Source organism: Schistocerca nitens, chromosome 10 (assembly GCF_023898315.1).
Source record: "Schistocerca nitens isolate TAMUIC-IGC-003100 chromosome 10, iqSchNite1.1, whole genome shotgun sequence".
NCBI classification, from domain to species: Eukaryota; Metazoa; Arthropoda; class Insecta; order Orthoptera; family Acrididae; genus Schistocerca; species Schistocerca nitens.
The window spans coordinates 16726518-16744048 of NC_064623.1; the positions used below are offsets into that span (position 1 = coordinate 16726518).

The 17531-nt window shown below is 45.6% G+C and overlaps 1 protein-coding gene and 1 pseudogene across 3 annotated transcripts in view; one reads left to right on the top strand and one right to left on the bottom strand.

Moving 5' to 3' along the window:
* Positions 1-17531, bottom strand: part of LOC126210667 (proteoglycan 4-like) — a 587840-nt gene that overhangs the window by 513899 nt on the left and 56410 nt on the right. The gene's annotated exons all lie outside the window — the stretch shown is intronic.
* LOC126210943 (5S ribosomal RNA) lies at positions 8424-8542 on the top strand (annotated as a pseudogene).

The window sequence follows — 17531 nt, forward strand, 5'->3', positions numbered from 1 at the left end:
GGGATTGTCCATAAAAACACGAGTTCTTTGATAAACCTGATAATCTCACGGATATTCTCATAACCGTTGAAGAGAAATGTCTCATTTCAAAAGAATTACTCTATAATCCCAAATCAACATTAAGACAGAAGTCAGTCAATAACGTAAAAGACAGCTAAAGTCAGGAAGTAACCATAATAATCAAAGTAGCATTATACAGGGTGAGTCACGAGGTTTTCCCCCGGTTGCTGGAGGTTATTCCTTAGGTTATTTGGAACAAAAAATGTAAATAGAGTAATGTGATCAGATCCATAATTAAGGAGCTGCAACAGAGTTCCGAAACGTGCCACAGTGTATGGAGCGCTACACACGTGTTCACAGGACACGCCATCAGTCTTAGGTAGACAAGTGCAGCGAGTGGTACGTTTGCATAACAACCACGTTGTTGATACTGCAGTCACTGTTTACTGTTATTGTCTCCTGTGTACAGTACATTTTTCGATACCGTACAAGTTTTCATCGCAGGAGTATGGAGAGATGGTGTACATTTTGGGCTTCTGTGGTGGCAATGCGAAGGCTGCTGTTGCCGAACGTCACCGTAGGTATCCTAATCGTGGGATTCCGAGTGCGAAAACATTTAGTGGAACATATCGAATGTTGCTAGAAACTGGTACTCTTCCCAGTATTTGTATTCACTCCGAAAGACATCGTGACGTTCGAGAAGAGGAAAACATCCTTAATTCAGCAGAGCGCAGTCCTCGTTCAAGTACAAGACTCCTAACTACCCGACTGAACGTTTCACAATCTCAGGTATGTAGAATTCTTCATGAGAATGGACTGCAACCTTTTCATGTGCAGGAAGTGTACCATTTAGAGCCACATGATTGTGTCAACCGTTTGCACTTTTGTAACTGTGTAAGTGGAAATCGCCACCTCTATCGCTTCATAATGTTACAAGAGAGGGTATCAACAACATGCATGTCTGGGCAGACGAAAGTCCCCGTGCCACGGTAGTATCTCGCTTTCAACGCAGACTCAGTGTGAATGTCTGGTTTGGTGTCGTGTCTGACCAGTTACTGGGGCCGTCTACTCTCCCGGGAAATTTAAATGGCCAGATGTACAGTAACTTTTTCGAGAAGACTTACCGCAGTTTCTTGAAGATGTTCCTCTGGAAACAAGACGCCACATGTACTTCCAACATTACGGGGCACCTGCACACTTCCACCATGTGGTAACAGCTCATCTTAACCAGCAATTCCCACATCGATGGACAGGTCGCGGGGGCCCTATCAACTGGCCTGCCAGATCTCCGGATTTAACACCCCTAGACTACTGCATTAGGGGGTGTGGATGAAAGACATCGTGTAAGAAGTTAAAGGTGGAAACACGAGAAGAACTGATACAACGAATTTTCGATGCCGCAGCGTCAATAAGGAACAAGCACGTAAAATTATGAAATGCTACTCGCGCAGTTCGCCCCCGTGCGAATCTTTGTCTTCAAATACCCTGAATGCAAGAGACTGCTACAAAATTGTTTAAATTAATTATTATGTGCATTTTTGATAGTGAAATTCTACAACGGAAGTTTTTACTGCCACTTTCCTTAGTTTTTCAATTACTGTAGCTCCTTAATTAAGAACCTGACCCCATTACTTTATTTCTATATTGTGTTCCGAATAACCTAAGGGATGCCCTCCAGAAATAGGGGGAAAACCTCGTGACTCACCCAGTATATATAATTTGAATAAGAAGTTAACGAGATATAAATGACGAAGAGTATGTAAACAAAACTAAAAAAAAAACCTCTCTGAAAACAGTATTAATGACGTAGCTAAAGATCCAAGGAAAACGCGAAACTCAAAATTCTGTTTTTCTGTTTTCTGATTTTAAAAAAAGCGGCATACAATAACGAATCCGTGTACGCTACACGCACACACACAAGTAAAACTTCAAGAGGAGAAATCTATGAGGGTTATATCTAACAAGGAACTGAATCCTTATGTTCCGATAAACGTTACACTAGCGTAAAGGTTAAAAACGCTCCTATATACTTCGCTAGCAGTATAGTTTCAAAAATATGTATGAGCTTGCAGATAAAGATACAGTCATACCAGCTCAATCCATCTTTGCCTCCTAGATGTGGAGAATTTATACACAAAGATGCCAGTTCGCGAGTCACTGGAAATCATTAAGAACCTTATAAAAAATGGCTACAGGAGAAATAGAAGAATTAATGGAAGCTCTACAACTGACGTTCTCGTACAACTGTTTAACTTTAAACGTTAAGATGTATCACCAATTCGAAGAGTTCTGCTGGGAAAATTAATTCCCTAGCACAATGGTTGAGACTTTCCTTTACACTTTGCAACACAAATTTTCACGAACCATCAAAATTCTCTAATAGTGTCGCTATGTGATGACGCAATTTTGTTAATTAAAGCAGGTCACAGAAATGTTAATGAGACAGCGGTGAGAATGACTGCTATTCACGCAAGGATTAGGTTCACAGTTGAGCTCGAAAATAAAGGAGCCATCGAGTATCTCGATATACGATTACAACAGAGGCGGGCAGCCATCGTTGTAGCGTGTACACATAACCTATTTGTGCCGACATTGTTACTGTTTAAGTCTCGGTCCCCTGACACATTCAAAATGGCATATTTTCGAGCTATGATTTAGGGAACAAGAGATGAACAAGAAAATCACTATTACAAAAGAAGTTGCGGTAAGCAACGGGTATTCAGTATCAATGAAATTGCTGCAGAAAATCAAAAGGCAACAACAACGTGCAAATAACTGCAGTACGCTAATAGAGGAACAGGGACACAAGGAAAACGAGCAAATGGCCGTAAGTGTACAAAGGAGGAACCTAGCTACACTGAAGAGCTACAGAAACTGTTATACCTGGCTAATAAAGTGTAGGGCCCCCGCGAGCACGCAGAAGTGCCGCAACACGACGTGGCATGGACTCGACTAATGTCTGAAGTAGTGCTGGAAGGAACAGACACCACGAATCATGCAGAGCTGTCCACAAAGCCGTAAGAGTACGAGGGGGTGGAGCTCTCTTCTGAAAAGCACGTTGCAAGGCATCCCAGATATCCTCAATGATGTTCATGTCTGGGGAGTTTGGTGGCCAGCGGAAGTGTTTAAACTCAGAAGTGTGTTTCTGGAGCCAATCTGTAGCAAATCTGGCCGTGTGGGGCGTCACATTGTCCTGCTGGATTTGCCTAAGTCCGTTAGAATGCACAACGTACATTAATGTATGCAGGTGATCAGAAATGACCCTTACGTACGTGTCACCTGTCAGTGTCGTATCTAGACGTACCAGGGGTGCCACATCACTCCAACTGCACACGCCCCACACCAGAGCCTCCACCAGCTCGAACAGCCCCTGCTGACATGCAGGGTCCATGGGTACATAAGGTTGCCTCCCTATCCGTATACGGCCATCTGCTCGATACAATTTGAAACGAGATTCGTCCGACGAGGCAACACGTTTCCAGTCGTCAACAGTCCAATGTAGGTGTTCACGGGCCTAGGCGAGGTGTAAAGCTTTGTGTGGTGCATTCATCAAGGGTCCATGAGTAGTCCTTCGGCTCTGAAAGCCCATATCGATGATGTTTCGTTGAATGGTTCGCACGCTGACACTTGTTGATGGCCCAGCGCTGAAATCTGAGACAGTTTTCGGAGGGGTTGCACTTCTGTCACGTTGAACGGTTCTCTTTAGTCATTGGTCCCGTTCTTGCAGGATCTTTTTCCGGCCCCAGTGATATCAGAGATTTGATGTTCTACCGGATTCGATATTCACGGTACACTTGTGAAATGGTCGTACGGGAAAATCCCCATTTCGTCGCTACGTCGGAGACGCTGTGTCCCATCCCTCGTGCGCCAACTATAGAACCACGTTCAAACCCACTTAAATCTCGATAACCTTCCATTGTAGCAGCAGCAACCTACGTAACAACTGTGCCATACAGTTGTTGTCTTGTATAGGCGTTGCCGACCGCAGCGCCGTATTCTGCCTGTTTACATGTTTCTGTAGTTGAATACGCATGCCTATACCAGTTTCTTAGGCGCTTCAGTGTAGTTGCGTAATACAAATTGAGGTACAGGTTTTAAGACTAGTTTTCGCTTCAGTTTGAAACAACGCGTGAATGAAAAATTACGATTCTGTTGAAATAATTCTTGAGTATTCAGCCGTTTGCGTTGTGCAGAAGGCGCGATATTTTTGCAGGCTGACTTCCTACCACCTTCAGACGTTTCTGATAAACGAGCGATCAGGAATGCCTGAAGATTGCAAGAAGTTAGCCTGCCGAAATATCACGTTGTGGACGAAACCATCTGGCTGAAGCTCGGACTGTATGATGGATGGGGAAGTAAATCAGCCGTACCCTTTCAAAGGAACCATCCCGGCACGGCATTTGCCTGTATCGATTTAGGAAAATCACTGAAAATCTAAATCAGGAAGGTCGAATGCGGATTTGAGCCGTCGTCCTGCCGAATGAGGTTCCAAAGGGTGCCAAACAATATACAAACTAGCTTGGATATAAATGTGAAACCTGTTCAAAAACTCACGGTCGGACAGGCAGGCAGGACGTTTGAAATAGTTTCAAGCAGAACGCAGCACTCGCCTGGAACGATTGACAGGCATTTGGATGCGCTTCACAATGACACAGAGATACTTACTAACGATGTTGGAAGAAACAGATTTTTACGGAACGTTTACAACAGCCTTGCAGTACATTAAGTTGTAAGCACGACTTTCTTGACAGTACACTTTTAAGAAACTTGGAACGTCTCTTCCAGTCGTCCACTTCGACCCAACGCCCATATGAGAAACAAAATGGCTCAAATGGCTCTGAGCACTATGGACTTAACATCTGAGGTCATCAGTCCCCTAGAACTTAGAACTACTTAAACCTAACTAACCTAAGGACATCACACACATCCATGCCCCGAGGCAGGATTCGAACCTGCGGCTGTAGCAGTCACGCGGTTCCAGACTGAAGCGCCTAGAACCGCTCAGCCACACTGGCCGGCTATGAGCAACATCCCAAATCACTGAGAAGAGAGCGGCTCGAACACCGTCCTAGCGTAGAGACGGTAAAAACTGCCCGCAAATGTCGCATGCTGTTGCCTGGAATTTTAGTAGCCTCACGTAATTCCACTTATGTAATTTCACTGTTTCATACCTTTTAGGTTTTATACTTCCAATATTGTACAAAGAATGTGTGAATTCCTAAGGGACCAAACTGCTGAGGTCATCGGTCCGGAGACTTAAACACTACTTAAACTGACTTATGCTAAGAACAATACACACACCCATGCCCGAGGGAAGACTCGAACCTCCGGCGGGAGGGGCCGCGCAATCCGTGACATGGCGCCTCAAGCCGTGCGGCCACTCCGCGCGGCTAATGTTGTACCCTGCTAATGTTTTACGACGTATAATTTTAGTTGTTCCCTATAGTTCCTTCTTTAATCTTACTATTTTTACCTCTTACAGATTTATACTTCCTTTGTTCTACACTCTTTACACATTCCTCAAAAGAATTAGGGGAATATGACTTCGGACGTCTGCCATACTCCATTGATCAAGGATTGAGGACTGGGTATGTTACTAACTTATACCGTTATCTTTCACAAATTAAGTACACAACGAAACATAATTACATCCTCCATTATTTCCACAAAAAGACCTGAACAGTGTCGTGTACGCCTTCCGTGAGCGTTTATCACTGCCTGGAGTGCTCCGTTCAAGTCTACGGAGGTCAATGTGGGGTATCCGTTCCCACTGTGTTTAAACGAGAATTCTTGATGTGGTGGAACATGACGGCGACGGACACGTCTGTCAAGCATGTCTCACACATTCACGATGGCCTTTAGGTTGGGACGAACCACCGACCATTCCACTACATCCATGTCCAGGCTTTGCAACATATCCCTGTTCACGTGGCCCTGGTATTAGAAGAAATTCAGGGTCACCACATGGTCCAATGGGATCTGTTCGATGCACTGCCTGGCGCCTCCCCACAGCATCACAGAAACCTGGAAATCTGTCGATTTCCTGGACAACATTTGGCAGGTATCACTCACCATAGGTCTCCGCAGAGAAACACTGGCACCACCTTGCGTCGGGGGATTTCTGGCCTCGTCCGAGAGTAACACGTTTCGCCTGTGACAGAGTTGCCAGTCGACATAGGAACGGCAGAACTGAAAGCGAGCTGCAAGATGATGTCGTGTCGAGCGGGGTACTCGAACAGGACGTGTGAGTCGTAAGGTCCTTTCTCGTCCATTACAGTATGATCGAGTCACCTCGATGATGAAGAATGTGGACACGACCAGCGACCTAGTGTAACAAAAACGTGATTCAGCTTAAGAGCTGACACTTTTCCATTGATCGACAGTCGAATCCCTATGGTCTCGTGCCCAGTGTAATCGTGATTGACGATGTACGTTAGCCAACATGTGAACACGTAGGGATGCTCTGCTGCGGAGCTCCACGTTCGACAGCGTACGATGAACGGTGTGCTCCGAAACACTTGTGCGTGCAGCAGTATTGTGCTCTTTTGTCAGAAGTGCCACAGATCACCACCATCTATCCTACTTTACAGAGCAGAGAAGCCTCCGAATACCATGTTTCGTGAAGAGTCGCAGATGGCGAACCATTTAGCAAGTAGTGGTAGTTTCACTGTCCTACCTTTTCCCGCAGATACTCACGACAGTAGCACGTGAACATTTGATCAGCTTCGCCGTTTTCGAGATACTCGTTCACGGGCTCTACGTAACAATAATGTGCCCTTTGTCAAAGTCGCTTATCTCAGTGGAGTTCCCCATTTGCAGCCCATATCTTCTCTAAGGTGATGGTCCGTCCGTGTCTGCTCCACCTACTTATTTTTCTTTATCGTGTCACGCGCTGGCAACGTCACCAGGCGGCATCCAACGCCACGGTGTTAAGTCGTCATAACGTTTCGGCTAATCAGTGTACATTAAATTCAACAGCAAGTAAGAACTGAACTGAACAAAACAACAACTAAAACCAAGCAAGACCAATAATTGGTCTCAGCTACGATAGCAATGGGAGATAGCTGATACTGCTACCGATTTTTAGATAATTTAAATCATCGTTACCTTAGCTGATTATAGTGCGTATCCCTTTTTCGTCGTATGATTGAAAATGAGAGTATCTTTCATTATCACTAAACGGTAACTAGGTCGTGTGTAATTTCATGTACGTGATAAGGTTGATCCAGACCTCATGGACCCCCCCCTCCCCCTCTGCCTACACCCTTCGTGTATTCCAAAGTGAGTGACACGGCAGATGACATGCTTGACTACGGATAAATTGGTGGTCAGGTATTTCATTTGCTTCCAAATACAGCGGACGTATAGCCATTCTATGAAATTTACACTCGTCATTTGCGAGCCAGTTACAGGTGACAACTGCCGCTGGAGAGCGCTGCAGTCGCAAATCGCGATGAGCAACACGTCGCGCCTGCGTCCGTGGCGCGATGCACGTATCTAGACGCCCTCCACCTCGATGACGGCGTCTGTGGAGACGACCATCGACCTAGTGTAGCAAAAAAGTGACTCACCCAAAGAGCCGACACATTTCCATAGTGACTCACACAAAGAGCCGACATATTTCCATAGTGACTCACCCAAAGAGCCGACATATTTCCATAGTGACTCACCCAAAAAGCCGACACATTTCCATAGTGACTCACCCAAAGAGCCGACACATTTCCATTGATCGACGGTCGAATCCCGATGGTGATGCAGCGGCTAACTTCCAACCGTCCACCGACGACACTGACAGAAATCACGTCTTGTGAACTTCACGATGAGAAACACATCCTATGTGAGGACGGGCTTAACTCTGGTCAGCGTGCTAGGATTAAATAATTGTGTGTAAAATGCAGAGGCAAGACACCTGCGTAGGATACGAGACTGTAGAGTTGCATCGAATCAGTTTTCAGGCTGAAGTCCACAAGTCTTAAAAATACCATATCGTTTACCAGGATGTGGAAAAACACCGATTTACTGTATCCAGTACCCAGTAAAATAACGGGATGTTTCAGGTAGTATGTGCGCAGCCAGCACTCTTGTCACCACTAGGGTCCTGATTCTGATGACAGGTTATATTTTTTTCCAGAATACAGTGTGAATTTTACCACAATTTATGCATGGAACCAGGATCTTTAACGTAGAAAAATGTATTCTTATTGTGCATATAAGTTCATATTAACACATTTTTGTAATAGGTCATGTTTCGGCCAGCTTTTGTCATAATAGATAATATTTCGGCGAATGTTTGGCAAACATGCATATACATGTAGTTATCTTTAAGCACTCAACATAAAAAGCAAGAAAATGTCGTTAATATGACAATGTTTCAGGTGGCACTGTCACAAACACAGCAATTACAACCAAGCTTTATTTAGCAGGTCAACAGCCATGCCACAGTGATAACTCCAGTTCTCGTCAGATCACCGAAGTTAAACACTGTCAGGCTGGTCTAGCACTCGGATAGGTCACCGTCCGGGTGTGCCGAGCGCTGTTGGCAAGCGCGGTGCACCCAGCCCTTGTGAGGCCAATTCAGGAGAAGCGGCACACGGAAGAGTAGTGTGCAGACAACATCCAGCGACGCCCATCAGCTGAGGATGGCACGGCGCGGTTGGTCGGTACCGTTGGGCCTCCCGCGGTCTGTTCGGACGGAGTCCATTCATCAAGACTACAGTAGACAGGCAGCATAAAGCTACGTTTCCGTTGTAACAAGTTGTAGGCACATGTTGCAGGTCTTTTTGTCTACTGTTCCAAATTACCTGCGACATCTACAACATTTTTATACAGGTCTGAAGTGTAAGACTTTTTGTACAGTGAATCAAATATAGTGTTTCTTACTGATTTGTCGATTTTGACCCAATGTGGACAGTTCAGCCACTTCAGCCCTTGTGGTAATGGCAGGCGCACACTATGAACTACTAAAAAGGGCGAAAACGACGAGAGGGTACATTGCAAGTTTTCTAGCTGGAAGATATTCGGAAGGAGCCTGTAACTCGTCAATGCGAGATTTACATCTCTCATGTGGATACGAGAATTTTGTTACAATTACAGCAAGTGTTTATCAATCCATGTTGCACTGGACATTACATAACGCAGGAATATCGAGAAGCAATATCGCCCAGGGAAATGTAAGCGACTACTCGTCATTTCTTAACGACAGGTGTTAGCTACAATTCTTTAATGTATCTATACAGACTCTCCAAGACCTCCATTTCAAAATTCATTACGGATGTATACAAGGCTGTTGTTGCACCTTTGAGGGATTGCGCATGAAAGCAAGAACTGTTGACAATAAGCTTTGTTCATAAAATGGTTTATTCACAATTATTTACATTTTATAACATTGTGACCTGTCTTTAACACATTCAATTTAATACGGCACCTAAAATTCGATAAGCTTGAACATTAATTATGAGGAAATGAATTTATCAGTTGATTATCACCATCTTGATTTATTTGCATTTGCACAGGAGAATATTGAGGCTTGCTGTTGCTTTGGCGGGGGGGGGGGGGGGGGCGCTGGGGGAAGGGTATGAACTCTGTTGAGTAGTTTGCTGATAGTTACTAGCGGGCGAGTTGATGGAGTCAGTCTGATTATACGCATGTGCAGCATGATATTGAACTGTTCGTTGTGAACCAGCATAATTTACAAATTAAAGAAGGAATAGCGGAGAAAATGTACCTCCTGTTCCTCCACATTCAGCTTGGTAAGGTATGGTTGAAATGCCATGACAAAGCGGAGCCCTAGTTCTCCTATCTTGAATCTTTTTGAATGGCTCGCCTACATACTCTCCAAAATAGATATATCCTCATCCCTACTTTTTTTCGCTGTCGATGAGAACACATCGTATGAATTGGTTTTTTTTTCCGTGGCAGGACATTTTGAGTCCGGTGAGGAACGTTTGTTCTGACGCTTCTTGTGAACTGTTGCTGATTTTTGTGTAGAGTTTGTGGATGGATCTGGTACACTAGCAGGTTCTGATACTATGCTATCTATGGATTTATCAGCATCCCTGTTATCACTTGTATCTTCTGTGGGTGGATCCTCTGCGCCAATTCTCGTCAAGGGCAGTTTGGGGCGAGTCATGCAGAGTCTAAAAACGGAGATCAAAGCTGAAGGAATTGTAGTATTATAAAGAAATATAAGCCACTAGGAGTGTATGTGGCTTATATTTTTAGCAATAACAGCGTTTTATTGTGTGGTGAAAAATATAAGTGAAAAAGGTTATGTATTTTTTATACTTGTATAATTAATAACATCACACTGCTTTTTAGGTACCAAACAATGAAAGAGAATGGGATGATGTTGCCAAAGGATTTTATTGTAATTAGGACTGTCCGAATTGCATCGGCGCACTTGATGGTAAGAACGTTGTTCTCTCCAAGCTCCAGTAAACAGCGGTAGTTTATACCACGACTGTAAAGGACCTTTCAGTATTGCGCTCATGGGATTGTGTAATGCAGAGCACAATTTTTTAATGCGGACGTTAGTGTGTGAGGACGTAAGTGTGATGCAGCTGCATTTTTGGGAAGACGCTTATATGCTGCTGTTGAGCAAAACACGCAGCGAATAACATCCAAACGATCTTTATCAGGAAGAGATGTAGACATGTTCTTTGTAGTAGTTGCTGACGATGCACAGTGCATTTGTTACGCCAGAGTGTCTTGCGAAACCACTTGTGGGAAGTCATAATAAACGCTCAATTGAAAGAGCTTTTAATTATTGACATTCAAGAGCTAGGAGAGTAACTGAAAACGTTTTCGGAATAATAAGCAGCGTATTTAGAGTTCTCCGGAAACCAATGTTACTGCAACTCTAAACAGCAAGATGGTTTACGTTAAGCTGTGGTTACACTGATCGGCCAGAACGTTATGACCACGTTCCTAGTAGTCGGTATATCCACCTTTGGCACGGATAACAGCGGCGACGTGTTATGGCTTGGAACGAGTGAGGCCTTGGTAGGCCGCTGGAGGGAGTTGGCACCACATCTGGACACACAAGTCACCTGATTCCTGTAAATTCCAGGGAGGGGGGATGATGACCTCTGACGCCACGTTCAATCACATCCCAGATGCGTCCGATCGGCTTCAGATCTGGCGAGCTAGGGAGTCAGATCTGACGAGCTAGGGAGCCAGCACATCAACTGGGCCTCGCCACTACGCTCCTCGAACCACTCCACACACCCCTCGCCTTGTGACATGGCGCATTGTCTTGAAAAATGCCACTACCGTCGGGAAACATCATCGTGATGAAGGAGTCTGCACCCGGCATATGACACTCCTTTGCCACCATGGTGCCTTGCACGAACTGCACTACACCCACGGATGCCAAAGTGAATGTTCCCAAGAGCGTAAGAGAGCGCCGGCTTGTCTCCGTCCGGCAATACGTGTGTCAAGGAGCTGTTTCCCTGGACGGATTGGCGCCCTCCCATCGGCATGCCGAAGAAAGTATCGGAATTCAACAGACTGTGCAACGCTCTGCCACTGCGCCTACGGCCAGTGTCGATGGTCACGTGGTGATTTCAGTCATACACTGCTGGCCATTAAAATTGCTACACCAAGAAGAAATGCAGATGAAACGGGTATTCAATGGACAAATATATTATACCAGAACTGACATGTGATTACATTTTCACGCAATTTGGGTGCATAGACCCTGAGAAATCAGTACCCAGAACAACCACATCTGGTCGTAATAACGGCCTTGATACGCCTGGGCATTGAGTCAAACAGAGCTTGAATGCCGTGTACAGGTACAGCTGCCCATGAAGCTTCAACACGATACCACAGTTCATCAAGAGTAGTGACTGGCGTATTGTGACGAGCCAGTTGCTCGGCCACCATCGACCAGACGTTTTCTATTGGAGAGAGATCTGGAGAATGTGCTTGCCAGAGCAGCAGTCTAACATTTTCTGTATCCAGAAAGAACCGTACAGGACCTGCAACATGCGGTCGTGCATTATCCCTCTGAAATGTAGGGTTTCGCTGGGATCGAATCAAGGGTAGAGCCACAGGTCGTAACACATCTGAAATGTAACGTCCACTATTCAAAATTCCATCAATGCGAATAAGAAAAAATGGTTCAAATGGCTCTGAGCACTATGGGACTCAACATCTTAGGTCATAAGTCCCCTAGAACTTAGAACTACTTAAACCTAACTAACCTAAGGACATCACACACACCCATGCCCGAGGCAGGATTCGAACCTGCGACCGTAGCAGTCCCGCGGTTCCGGACTGCAGCGCCAGAACCGCTAGACCACCGCGGCCGGCAATGCGAATAAGAGTTGACCGAGACGTATAACCAATGGCAGCCCATACCATCACGGCGGGTGATACGCCAGTATGGCGATGACGAATACACGCTTCCAATGTGCGTTCACCGCGATGTCGCCAAATACTGATGCGACCATCAGGATGCTGTAAACAGAACCTGGATTCATCCGAAAAAATGACGTTTTGCCATTCGTGCACCCAGGTTCGTCGTTGAGTACACCATCCCAGGCGCTCCTGTCTGTGATGCAGCGTCAAGGTAACCGCAGCCACGGTGTCCGAGTTGATAGTCCATGCTGCTGCAAACGTCGTCGAACTGTTCGTGCAGATGGTTGTTGTCTTGCAAACGTCCCCATCTGTTGACTCAGGGATCGAGACGTGGCTGTACGATCCGTTACAGCCATGCGGATAAGATGCCTGTCATCTCGACTGCTAGTGATACGAGGCCGTTGTGATCCAGCACGGCGTTCCGCATTACCCTCCTGAACCCACCGATTCCATATTCTGCTAACAGTCACTAGATCTCGACCAACGCGAGCAGCAATGTCGCGATACGATAAACGGAAATCGCGATAGACTACAATCCGACCTTTACCAAAGTCGGAAACGTGATGGTACGCATTTCTCCTCCTTACGCGAGGCATCACAACAACGTTTCACCAGGCAACGCCGGTCAACTGCTGTTTGTATATGAGAAATCGGTTGTAAACTTTCCTCATGTCAGCACGTTGTAGGTGTCGCCACCGGCGCCAACCTTGTGTGAATTCTCTGAAAAGCTAATCATTTGCATATCACAGCAGCTTCTTCGTGTCGGTTAAATTTCGCCAACGTCATCTTCGTGGTGCAGCAATTGTAATGGCCAGTAATGTAGTTACCATCAAGGACAGGTGTATTTTCAATCATCGCCATACGCGATTATTACAACCAGATAAACCTTCGGTGGCGGAGCATTGCCTTACAGAGGGTCACAGGATTTTATTCAATGAGACGCAAGTAGTTGCAAATGCTTCTCAGTACTGGGATTGTGTTTTAAAAGAATCTGTCGAAATCAGACTAGCGGATAATGTCATTAATCGTGATAACGGATACCCGCTAAGTAGAACGTGGAATCCTCTTTTATCAGACATGATGAAACAACGGCATCTGAATCGGCCGGCTATGAATAATCATTTGTAACTCTATATCGTTTTCAACAGTATTCACCACCGGAGGTGCTGCAACTTTTTCTGCGCCAAAGGGCAGCAGGAATGATTGAGCGCGTGCGCACCGTATCTAGCGCATGCGCTCTTGTACTTCCGATGCATATAAAGGTGCAGTCATTTGCGAGTGGAATCAGTTATCGGCTAGAGCAGCGTGGCTTTTCTCACCTGATGATGGCGGCCGGATGGACCGCTCAAATACTGTGCTCAGATGACAAGGCTGGAAACTCGACAAGAATTTGATATGACGACCACCGTGTTCCTCCGAGGCTCGCTCTGGTCAGGAGATCCCCCTCTACCACTCAGTGTTGCCAACCCTCAGAAAACGAAAAACCACAACCCGTTATGGTCACAGTACACTTATTTTTTGACATGCCTCGTACAAGAGTTTCTGGGTTCACCGTTCAGCACACATTGTTGAACATAGGGCACCACAGCAGACAAGGTTCCATGTTGATCCAACGACATCATTCGTTACCATTGCAGTGGCGCACAGGATCGCCGAAATTGGACGGTGGATTGGTAGCAACGTGTCGCGCGGTCGGATGAATCACGTTTCTTGTTACGACAGGACACGGTCGTGTCCAGATTTGCCGCCATGCAGGCGGGCGGCTGCTCGAGACATGAGCGCCACAGACGCAGACCAATGGGGCAGTATTGTGCTCTTCACCTAGGCTTCCATGGCATCTGCGGTAGTAATCGACGGCACCGTGACAGTCCCGGATCGCCTGCAACTCTTCATATTTGATGTCTTCAGTGAAAGCGATAGCATCTTCCAGCACTACTGCCCATGCCGCACATTTCAGATGTGTTACGACCAGTGGCTCTACCCTTCATTCGATCCCTCCGAAACCCTACATTTCAGCAGGATAATGCACGATCGCATGTTGCAGGTCCTGTACGGGCCTTTCTGGATACAGAAAATGTTCGACTGCTGCCCTGGCCAGCACATTCTCCAGATCTCTCACCAATTGAAAACGTCTCGTCAATGGTGGCCGAGCAACTGGCTCGTCACAATACGCCACTCACTACTCGTGATGAACTGTGGTATCGTGTTGAAGCTGCATGGGCAGCTGTACCTGTACACGCCATCCAAGCTCTGTTTGACTCAATGCCCAGACGTATCAAGGCCGTTATTACGGCCAGTGGTGGTTGTTCTGGGTTCTGATTTCTCAGGATCGATGCACTCAAATTGCGTGAAAATGTTATCATATGTCAGTTCTGGTATAATGTATTTGTCCAATGATTACCCGTTTATCATCTGCATTTCTTCTTGGTGTAGCAATTTTAATGGCCAGTAGTGTATCTGGGCGTAACGTTGTGAAGCGATCTGAAATGAAACGAACTGTGAGCATTGTGGTACGGAAGTCGAATGGTCGACTTCGCTTTATTGTTGGAATTTTAGGAAAGCATTGTTCATCTGTAGAGGAGAGCGCATATGGGACGCTGGAACGACCTATTTTTGAGTATTGCTGGAGTGATTGTGACGTGTAGCAGGTAGGATTAAAGGAAGACATCGAAGCAGTTCAGAGGCGAGCTTCTAGACTTGTTATCGGTAGGTCGAACAACGTTATGGCAATGCTTCAGGAACTCAAATGGGAATCCCTGGAGGGCTAGCGACGTTCTTTTCGAGGAACACTGCGGAGCAATTTTAGATAACCTGCATTTGTAGCCGTGACTGCCGAATCATGCTACCATGGCCCACATACATTGCGCTTGAGGACCATGAAGAAGACATACGATAAATTAGGGTTCATACGGAAGCATATAGACAATCGTTTTTCCCTCGCTCTACTTGCGAGTGGAACAGGAAAGCAAATGACTAGTTGTGGTACAGTGTACCCTCTTGCTTGCGGAGTATCTACAGAAGATATGCAAAATAATCTGAACATATGTACTTATCTGGGAACGCTTTATTAATAAGGGGTTGGACACCCACTTGCCCCTTTTGGGGTTCTTTGCGAACAGTGTCGATAGATGTGGGGTCTCTATGATGGCTGTTGAGCTCTGCAGCCGCCGTAGTTTTGTGTTGTTTCGACACAATTTGTGTTAGCGTACGAGATGTGAAAATTACCGAACAATCAGTTTAATAAGCCACAGCTGCAAAATACTAACGCGAATTCTTTACAGACGAATGGAAAAACTAGTAGAAGCCGACCTTGGGGAAGATCAGTTTGGATTCCGAAGAAATATTGGAACACGTGAGGCAATACTGACCCTTCGACTTATCTTAGAAGAAAGATTAAGGAAAGGCAAACCTACGTTTCTAGCATTTGTAGACTTAGAGAAAGGTTTTGACAATGTTGACTGGAATACTCTCTTTCAAATTCTAAAGGTGGCAGGGGTAAAATAGAGGGAGCGAAAGGCTATTTACAATTTGTACAGAAAGCAGACGGCAGTTATAAGAGTTGAGGGGCATGAAAGGGAAGCAGCTGTTGGGAAGGGAGTGAGACAGGGTTGTAGCCTCTCCCCGATGTTATTCAATCTGTATATTGAGCAAGCAGTAAAGGAAACAAAAGAAAAATTTGGAGTAGGTATTAAAATCCATGGAGAAGAAATAAAAACTTTGAGGTTAGCCGATGACATTGTAATTCTGTCAGAGACAGCAAAGGACTTGCAAGAGCAGATGAATGGAATGGACAGTGTCTTGAAAGGAGGATATAAGATGAACATTAACCAAAGCAAAACGAGGATAATGGAATGTAGTCGAATTAAGTCGGGTGATGCTGAGGGAATTAGATTAGGAAATGAGACACTTAAAGTAGTAAAGGAGTTTTGCTATTTGGGGAGCAAAATAACTGATGATGGTCGAAGCAGAGAGGATATAAAATGTAGACTGGCAATGGGAAGGAAAGCGTTTCTGAAGAAGAGAAAATTTTTAATATCGAGTATAGATTTAAGTGTCAGGAAGTCGTTTCTGAAAGTATTTGTATGGAGTGTAGCCATATATGGAAGTTAAACATGGATGATAAATAGTGTAGACAAGAAGAGAGCCCGCATCTCGTGGTCGTGCGGTAGCGTTCTCGCTTCCCACGCCCGGGTTCCCGGGTTCGATTCCCGGCGGGGTCAGGGATTTTCTCTGCCTCGTGATGGCTGGGTGTTGTGTGATGTCCTTAGGTTAGTTAGGTTTAAGTAGTTCTGAGTTCTAGGGGACTGATGACCATAGATGTTAAGTCCCATAGTGCTCAGAGCCATTTGAACCATTTTTTGAACAAGAAGAGAATAGAAGCTTTCGAAATGTGGTGCTACAGAAGAATGCTGAAGATTAGGTGGGTAGATCACATAACTAATGAGGAGGTATTGAATAGAATTGGGGAGAAGAGGAGTTTGTGGCACAACTTGACTAGAAGAAGGGACCGATTGGTAGGACATGTTCTGAGGCATCAAGGGATCACCAATTTAGCATTGGACGGAAGTGTGGAGGGTAAAAATCGTAGAGCGAGACCAAGAGATGAGTACACTAAGCAGATTCAGAAGGACGTAGGTTGCAGTAAGTACTGGGAGATGAAGAAGCTTGCACAGGATAGAGTAGCATGGAGAGCTGCATCAAACCAGTCTCAGGACGGAAGACTACAACAACAACAACATTACGTTTAGACGATGTCCTCTTTCCATGTTTTGTGTGGGCTGTCATGACTGTCGAAACAGTTGCCATTGAAACATTCAGTGCGTTGGCTGTCTTGGTTACCGATACTCCAGCTGATCGGCGTAATCCGTACTGAAAACGAGCAGTGCAGCGTGACACGTGCCTCAAAATGGCTCAAATGGCTCTGAGCACTATGGGACTTAACATCTGTGGTCATCAGTCCCCTAGAACTTACAACTACTTAAACCTAACCAACCTAAGGACATCACGCACATCCATGCCCGAGGCAGGATTCGAACCTACGACCGTAGCGGTCGCGCTGTTCCAGACTGAAGCGCCTAGAACCGCTCGGCCATAGCGACCGGCTCCCTGCTGACGCGCAGACTCCATGGATTCATGAGGAGGTCTCCATACCTGTACACGTCCATCTG